The sequence below is a fragment of the Panthera pardus genome, unplaced genomic scaffold (genome assembly GCF_024362965.1).
Source record: "Panthera pardus isolate Hobbes unplaced genomic scaffold, ASM2436296v1 HiC_scaffold_25, whole genome shotgun sequence".
Taxonomy (NCBI): domain Eukaryota; kingdom Metazoa; phylum Chordata; class Mammalia; order Carnivora; family Felidae; genus Panthera; species Panthera pardus.
The window spans coordinates 13267327-13276684 of NW_026526821.1; the positions used below are offsets into that span (position 1 = coordinate 13267327).

Consider the following 9358-nt stretch of genomic DNA (forward strand, 5'->3'; position numbering starts at 1 on the left):
CTGATCCTGGCTCGCTGGGTTATACTGACTCTGGCTCACTGTATTATGCTGATCCTGGCTCACTGGATTACACTGATCCTGGCTCACTGGGTTATACTGACTCTGGCTCACTGGGTTATACTGATCCTGGCTCGCTGGGTTACACTGATCCTGGATCACTGGGTTATACTGATCCTGGCTTGCTGAATCACACCGATGGCCATTAGACTCTCTCCATGTGTCCAGGGTGCTTTAACACACCAACCCCCTCAATACTCTGTGAAGGAATCACAGGCACTGTTCCCATAAGGAAGAAAGCGATGTCTCATAGTTTATCACTTTTCCAATTTTGTGTCCTGTTTGGGTTCTATATGCCCCAGAACTTAGTGTCATAAGACAATAACAGTTATTCCGCCGACACAGCTGAGATTTGAGCTGGCCTTGGGTAGGGTCAGCCTGTCCTTGCTCCGCTGTGCAGCGTCATCTGAAGATGACAGGGTGGCTCAGGCCTCCCAAGGTACGAGCCCAAAGGAGGGCCTGGGGGGGTAAGAGCAGAATCCGTACCACCTTTCTTGACCAGGCTTCAGAAATCTCCGGTGTCACTTCCAGCACATTCTGTCCGTGAAGACAACGCATTGATAGTCCGTGGAAGGGGAGTTAAAGTCTACTTCGAGGGGAAGGAGTGTTAAAGAATTCACACACAGGTCTTAAAACCCCCGCACAGAGCAAGACAACGGTCTTGAGATTTGAACCCAGACAGCAAGGCTCCAAGAACATATGCTCTTGGCGACCCCACTCCACCTCTTCTCTTCTGGGGAAAAGGCCGTCCTCAGGCCCACGTGCACAACAGGTGTCCAATAAATGGTTTCTTGTATCCCGCAGACTGTAAAACGCCACAGGCCCGAGGACCCGAAATGACCCTCACTGTCGCCTCCAGAGCTCAGTGAAAAAGTGGGCAGAGAGGTGCGAGCGGGAAACTTCCGGGGGCCGCTGGTTGGAATCGCTGATGAGGTCCCCGAGACGCCTCCGTGTCATCTGCCCCGCCACGCGCTCCGATGGGGGAAGAGCCGGCCTTCCCTGTTCAGTGTTTCCATAGCAACCCGCAGAGGGCCCGGTTTCAGCGGGGCCGCATCCCAGCCGACAGCCACTGGACACAAGACACCCTTTCCGGCGGTTGCTTCTAGGAGGAAAACCAACCGGCGCACGGGGGCTAAGGACGGCTATCGTCTGGCATCAGTGACGGGATCTGTTATTCTGGAAGCAGCAAGACAATGGGGGAGGCTTAGGGACAGAAAGGAGCGGCCCCCAATTCTTGTTTGGACGGCATGGGAATAAAACAAAAACAAAAACAGAGATCACCTAAGTCAGCAAGTAAGTTTCATCCATTCATTGATTCAGTCAACAAACTTTCATGGCGCATCTGCTCCGGGCCAGAAGGTCTTCTAGGAGCTGAACCGCAAACAAAAGGTCTGTTCTCTTGGGGCTGGCGATAAACGGAATACATCTGAAGTGAATCGTTGCACCAGCTGGTGGCAAACGCTGTGGGGAAGCTAAAGTGGGGCGGGGAGGGGGGGGGGACAAGGGCAGGGGGTGGCCTGAGCCAGCCTCGCCGAGAAGGAGGCAGGGAAGCAAAGCAAATTAACCTGGAGAAAAGTACATTTTAAACCCGACGTTGAAGCCTCTTAGGTGAGGACGTGAGAGTATATTTTGCAGGAGCAGCAGCTGATACGGAGAAACTGGGGTCGGTAGCTTGGTCTGTTCTCCGTACCGGCATTGAAGCTGTTTTCGGAGCATGACGATTCTGGGGATGTGACCCGGTCGAGGCCCGAGAAAACTGGAGGCCTGATTTCTAGTCTTTCTGGTGATTCATCTGCCTAGCGAATATTTCAAGAACACTCACCATGCGCCACTGAGGCCCGTGTTGAGCACTGGTTTTTCAGTTGTGTGATTGTGGACAAAGCACCTCTCGGAGTCGGATGGGTTAGGTCAGAAGCAGTAACTGCGAGGGCTTTTGGGTCAGTCGAGGGAAGATAGAGTTCATTTGCACACAGGAGGGGTTGATCAGGACGGACTCATGCTCTCTGAGTTTGGAACACGGACTTAAGAGACGAAAAGGGGGCACCTGGGTGGCTCAGTCCGTGAAGCGTCTGATTCTTGGTTTCGGCTCAGGTCACCATCTCGCGGTTCACGAGTTCGAGGCCCTCCCTGGGTTCTGTGCTGGTAGGGTGAAACCTTCTTAGGATTCTCTCTCCCCCCTTTTCTCTCTGCCCCTTCCCTACTCACGCTCTCTCTCTGTCTCTCAAAATAAGTACACTTTTTAAAAAAGAGAGAGAGAGAGAGAGAGAAGAAAAGCAAAGGGTCTGAGGGGCCCAGCCTGATGTGTATCTGACTAAGCAAAGGGAGGGGCATTTTCTCTGGGTGTCACCTTTGACAGAAGCTCTGGGCTAGACCAGTGCCCCGCAGCAGATGGCATCTTTCGAGGAGACATTTCGTCAGGATTCTTCCGACTGAAAGTGACAGAAACCCAAATCAAAAAGACTGAAATGGGGGCGCCTGGGTGGCTCAGTCAGTTGAACGTCCGACTTCGGCTCAGGTCATGATCTCGCAGTTTGTGAGTTCGAGCCCCGCGTCGGGCTCTGTGCTGACAGCTCCGAGCCTGGAGCCTGCTTCTGATTCTGTGTCTCCCTCTCTCTCTGCCCCTCCCCTGTTCACGCTCTGTCTCTCAAAAATAAACAAAGATTAAAAAAAAAACTTAAAAAGACTGAAATGAAAGGAGTATGTTAGCTTATGTAAATGAAAGCCTGAGGCATTTGCAGCTTCAGGTACAGCTGGATCCAGGGTTTCAGTGACCTGGAATCTGGAAATGTGGCTCTGTTTCCCTTCATCTCTCAGTTCTGCTTGCCTCCTGGTTGGCTTCACTCCTGACTGACAGCAATGATAATGAGAAGCAACCTGGGGCCTTTATTCTGCCCTCACGGCAACTGTCTTGGCAAGAAAACGGTCTCCTTTCCCGTCGGGGCAGCTAAGATCCCAGGTTCGACTCTGATTGGACCAACCGGGTCACGTGGCCACACCCTGCCAGCGACCGAGGCCGCGCAAGGGATGGGCCAGGCCTCGGGTCAACGTGCCCCTTCCTGGACCCAGGGATGGACCCAGCCCCACCCAAACCACACGGACTGAGTGCGGGGGAGGGGTGTTCCCACCAAACAGGACGTGGTGTTGTCACCAGTTGGCGGAATAGACCCTGATGGTCAGGAAGACCCAGCGCCCACGACACAGACCAAGGACCCTGCTGCACAAATTCCTCCCCTCGGTATGAGGAATGGCCCCTGGGGGCAACCCTTTCCTCGCCGGCAAAATGCGGTCTGAATTCATTTCTCACCCCAAATCCGTCCAGGCGCCGCGTGGCTGGTGAAGAAGGACGGGCCGGGAGCACACCGCTGGGTTTTAATGCTTTGAAGACGACTCCTCCTCCGTCTGTTTAAGGATTACTATTCCTTGAAGAATTCAGCTCCACACGAGAAGTGTTAATACCTTATTTCTTGGGGGACTCTGCAGCCTGGAGTTGGAATTGATTGTGAACAGAATAAAATAATTTGCTTTTTATCAGCATCCTCCACAGAAACTTGTTTGCGGCCAGGATGGGCCTCAGAGGAAAATGCTTCACCTCCCTAATCCCTCCATGAGATTCCTAAATCACACCCGTCACTCAGCGCCACTCAGACAGAAATGACCGGCGCTCTGTAATAATAAAAACAGAATTACGGTCGCTGTCACCTCCCGCTGACGGCTCCTTTAGGGGCCGGATGCCAGCAGGACTTAGCCGTCGTGGAGGGCGGCAAGGACTTACGGGCTCTGCCGCGCAGGACAGAAGGTCGCGGGCCGACCGCAGAGTCACAGGCCACGGATGGAGGGAGCACATCCCCGTAGGCACCTTGCACTTTGGTAGGAGCACAGGCAGAACCGAGTAAGCCATCCTCCGAGGTAAACGCACGGTCCGCATCCTTGTGGCCAAACACGGCTCGTTAGATTCACTCGCCACCCGCCAGAAGGGGAAACAGAGAGAGTGGAAGAACAGAGAGGTTAAGGAAGCTCCCACATTCGCACAGCCGGCTCGGGAGGGAGCGAGAGCCAATCTGTATAGACTGTGGGCTCCTCACCTGCTTCTCTTCAGGCAGGCAAGTACCCAGAGAGGCAGGATGTTGCACTTCACATATAGGAACGCCTCTGACCCTCCCCAGTGGTCAAACCTAGGATCACCTCACGTTGCAGATGAGGAAACTGAGGCATAAAGGGCTTGGGTACCGTGGCCAAGGTCACACGGCCCGTGAGTGGCGGAGCTGGGGGATGAACCAGGGAGGCCGCTCCGGGACCCATACATATGGCCCCCGTTTTCCACGACTTTCACCAGTGGGGCAGTGGATTTTCCCTGTTCAATTTTCACTGGTTCGATCGTCTTCTGTGCTAACTCTCCAAGTAATCAGGCCCATTTTAATGCAACTTCACGGGTTTCGGTCTTGTTTTAGCATCGATGTGATCAGGACACCACAGTCTCTTGACCCAAAGGAAAAAATATCACAAGAATTTGCCTCACAAGGAGGTTTTCCGGAAGGAACCACCTGGGTAATGAGGCGAGCGTCTGGGTCTCTCACCTCTGTCAGATCACGGCGTGCTGCGGTCTGGATCTTTCCCTGCTCCTGTCAGTGTGGCCCCACTTTGGTCCGTTTTGCTCGCCCCTGTCTCTGTCTCTGGGCTCCGAGCACAGAGCCCGCGCTCGCTGGTTGTCCAATGAATCTCTCCCTCTCTCTGCCTCAGTCTCGGTCTCTGTTAGAACTTTCCGAGGCTTGTTCTACACAACGTGCCCAAGACCCCTGATGTGGAGCTGTCCGGATGGAACACGAACCAGACCCCGACCCCAGTGCTATCGCTCCAGGAAGGAGACGGATGGACCCAGGCCTGTGGTGATCGGCGTCCGGGTTGGGGGCCTGATTACCTGTCTATGGAGCATTGATTTATGGGTATTCTCCGTCTTTTCCAAGACTCTGGATTGCAGCTAATTTACCGGCGGTCTTAAATCACCCCCTCCCCTCACGCTGCGAAGCCACACGCAAGGCACCATCTATCATGTGCCTCCAGGAACCACTGACTCGAATAAAACACGGGCAGGGAAGAGAAATACCCACCTCCCTGCCAAGGGCGGGGACTCGGGGGGGGGGGGGCTGGCTGTGTGCAATTTATCCAGAAACGGTGGCGGCCCACACACGGCCCGCTTAATTTCATGTTTGGCTGCTGATGGGTTTTCATTTATAGATAATATAAACAGGTTGACAGGGCCCTAATTAACTGATTTGTGGTCCTTTGGGAACAAACGGTTATTAATATTCATAAACATTTGTAACGCTCAGGCAGATGCCCGGCCCCGACATGATCATAATATGTCCTCAACTGCGTGCACCTGTGATTTCTGATTTGTCTCTTGCCCGGGGACACCGGAGGGCGTTGACAAGTGCTGATGGCCCCTTGCCAGGAGATGGGCCCATGTCCTGATCCCATCGTTAATGCGAGATCTGCCAACTACAACTTGCTGGGTTTTCTGCCATCCTTCTTTCCTCTCTGGGCGCCTTGGCCTAGCTCTCCTCCGACCCGCTCTGAATCTCTTTGAGACGGGCCGAGAACTCCCTCCTTCGGGAAGCCTTCCTGGATTGATCTCTCTCCGTGGTGATGCCGTCTCTCCATAGCGTAGTCTGTTGGTACGATGCAATTATTCACAGGAGGACGTGGTTTTTAATGTTTTGGGGCTATCTTATCCAAGAATGTTCTGTTTCGTGAACTTTTCCTGAAATCAGGGACAGATCAATTTCTCCCTTTGGCAGTGGAGTGCCTCTTATGCAAAGTCAGTTGCCATGGTGATAAGTAAATAACACCCCAAACAGCAACAGCTGGCATCTACCTGGCTCTTCATCATGTGCCACGAGTCTCTACCTGCTTCTGTCTGTTAATCGTCTCGCCACAGCCCCGCGAAGCAGGTACGAGGATCCTCCCCGTCTTCTGGATGAGGAAACTGAGGCACAGAGAGGCCTAGGAACTCAGCCAAGACCTTAAGTCAGTGAACGGCCCAGTCAAAATTTCTCTTAAAAAAAAAAAAAAATCTCTGAAAGTACTCATAATATCCAGTCCATATTTAATGCAACGACTTTAAAACTTTCTTTCTCGAGGCGCCTGGGTGGCTCAGTCGATTAAGCGTCCGACTTCAGCTCAGGTCATGATCTCGCGGTTCGTGAGTTCGAGCCCCACGTCGGGCTCTGTGCTGACAGCTCAGAGCCTGGAACCTGCTTCGGATTCTGTGTCTCCCTCTATGCCCCTCCCCTGCTCGCGCTCTGTCTCTGTCTCTCTCAAAAATAAATAAAACATTAAAAAAAAATTTTTTTTTAAGCAAATGACTGGTGGGAAACGCTCCATGCAAACACATGGAAAAGATGTTCTACATTTCTTTAAAGTTTTATAGTGATCCTGACACGTATCTAGAGCTTACTAGGTGCCAGGCACTGTTCTCAGTATTTTTCAATCATTAACTCAATCCCTCGCAGAACCCTACGGGGTATTAGGCTGACCCATATGAAATTGCCAATTACTGACAATTTCCTACGGGGAACAGCAATTGTCTATGGTTGAGCTTAAAATATATCCTTATGATAATTCCATTTTACAAACAGCAAAACTAAGGAACAGAGAGGTTAAGTAACCTACCCAAGGTGGCACAGCCGGTAAGTGAGGTTGCTGTGAATGCCTCCCAGGCAGCCTGGCTCAAGCCCCTGTCCTTCTAACCATTGTTTTGGCTGACGCTGTTTGGTCAATGACTCCTCAAGGGCACCGAGGAAGCTTGCAGCAGTCATGTGCATGGGTGGCGAACTCCCTCTTTGTTTCATGCTTGGGAAACCCTTCAAATTCTTCTTACATTCTTTTCCAGGTTTTCTGAGCTTCCCTGGCCTATTCCGACATGCCAGCATCCAGCGCCCAGGCACCCCTAAAGCACCCCCACCCATGTTGAGTCCTCCGTGCTCCGTCCCCCTCCATGAGGACAGCTGAATTTGTTGGGGACTTAGATGCAGTATGGTAAAGCTCCTCGAGCTTGGCTGTACCTGGGATGCATTTAGCAAACGTTAGTTAAAAAAAATTAGCCTCGGGGCACCTGGGTGGCCCAGTCGGTTAAGCGTCGGACTTTAGTTGAGGTCATGAGCTCACAATCTGTGAGTTCGAGCCCTGCATCGGGCTCCGTGCTGACAGCTCCGAGCCTGGAGCCTGCTTGGGATTCTGTGTCTCCCTCTCTCTCTCTCTGCCCCTCCCCTGCTTGTGCTCTTTCTCTCTCTCTCTCAAAAATAAATAAACAAAAATTAAAAAAAAAAAAATTAGCCAGAGGCCCACTGAGAGGCTGAGCCACGTTCTGGACTAGAAGTATTTTCATAGCTCATGAACATATGGAAAGGATTGGGCTGGAGGAGACATCAGCGTTCTCATCGTCCCACTGCCTGCCCTGCCTGGCACAACACCACGCATCGGAACGTCCCCAACACTTAATGACCCACCCTGTCACAGAACCCTCCAGTTACCCAGTGCCCTGTGTCCAGGGCACCGTCCATCAGCTTCTGGAAACATGAACCACGTCTCGCAAGGGGCGAGGGGCTTGCTTACAGTTTATTTGCCTCTTCAGGCCTTACATTTCCTCTTAAGCATCCGAGCCTCAGGGTCTGTGGGTTCCGACCGAGCAGCCATGTCCCAGCTCTACTGCGGAGCCCTGGGGAGGGCGGCGCCCTCCTGTCTGGAAAACAGTGGGGTAGCACCCAAAACTGGGCGTGGCTCAGGCTCTAAAATTACTGAACAAAGGGAAGATCAAGTGCAGGAATGACTGACTCTAATTCAAACCCCAGAGACACCCCCAACTTGGGTAGACGAGCCCAAGTGGACTGGCCCCGGACAACAGAGACTCAGTGAGGGAAGAGCTCAGACCCTCTGAGTCTCCACCTCCTACTGGGCGGGGCTCCATGCAGGGGCGTGGCCGGCTGGGGTATTTACATGCATTTCCATAGTCCATGTTTAATTACTAGCATTATCTTTGCTTTCATATCTGCTGTCAACCTGAAGATAATCGTCCCATGTTTTATTTTCTGCCAGGTGTATCCAGTCGTATTCATGTCGGACGAAAGTCTACTGCGGTCCTGGCGGTAAAAATACCTGCTCAAGAGACACGGATTTTGGAGAGCACGTGATGGGACGGGATGGATGAGAGCTGGATGCCGGACCTCTCATTTACCGACCGTGTGACTTTGGGGAAGCCATCTGATATTTCTGAGACATACGTCCTCTCTTTTCTAGACCGGTGACTCAACTGAGGACAATTTTGCACACAGGGGACATTTGGCGGTGTCCGGAGACATACTTTTGGCTGTCAGAACCTGGAGGGGAGGGTGCGACTGGTATCTAGCGGGTAGAGGCCAGGGATGCTGCCACACGTCTCACAAGGCACAGGGCAGCTCCTTACACAGTGGCCTCGTTCAGCCCGAAGTGTCAACACTGATGTAGAAACTGATGGAGAAAAGGTATGAAGAATACTATAATGACTAGCCACGCCTCTCCCTCCCAGACATCAGGAGTGGAAGCCCTCCGCGGGTGCCCGCCCCCCACCCCGTGCATGCCCCTCCCTCCCTGTAAAGCCCCCCACCCCCTGCAGGCCCCTCCCTGTGGTTGTCATTCTCGTCCACGTCCGCCCCCTATAACAAGGGCATGTAAGTGCAGGTAGACCTCATTGACCTTGGTTTTATTTGCTTCTCCTATTGTCTTTTTGAGACAATGGAAATCATCCCACTTCATTTGACATCTGCAGAAATGAAGCCCAGAGAGGTTGAGTGACTTTTCCTCGGCCACACAGCAAGGCAGGACCCAAGCTGGGCTCAAAGGCCAGTCCTCTGAGTTGACTTCTGCTTTCAAGAGTTGAGCTTGAAGAGCTTTCAAGGAATTTGAAGCACAGGGGTTAATAGAAGTTGATTCTGGGCCTCTCACTCAGGTCAGCCGCTGCTCTCTGGCGTGTGTCAAAAGCATTTCCCTCCGATTTATTTTGCCTCTCCCTAAGTTGCCATTTCATTTCATAAAGGAGCACGGAGGCCGCTGTCTCTCCAGATGGATTGAAAATTGAAGGCTGCCCGGAAGGCCTTTGCCCCTTTCAGGCCAGCCCCTCTGCAGAGCGACGGCCAGCAGGGACAGCAATTTGGCTGCCTCTTATGTTCTTTTTGTTCCTCATGAAAAAGCAGTTAAAAAGAAACCGATTTTTGAGAAAATGACCCAGGTGATTAGATGAAATCGCTTCTCTGGCTTTATGCTGCAGCTG

The 9358-nt window shown here is 52.4% G+C and overlaps 1 long non-coding RNA gene across 1 annotated transcript; it reads right to left on the reverse strand.

The window, feature by feature from the left end:
* Positions 1–1215: 1215 nt before the first annotated feature.
* LOC109272312 (uncharacterized) lies at positions 1216–7942 on the reverse strand. The gene is made up of 4 exons (XR_002082402.2): positions 7669–7942; positions 3830–3983; positions 3362–3538; positions 1216–2486 (listed from the first exon to the last, which is right to left on the reverse strand). It is a non-coding gene; the product is annotated as an uncharacterized LOC109272312 (long non-coding RNA).
* Positions 7943–9358: the final 1416 nt, after the last annotated feature.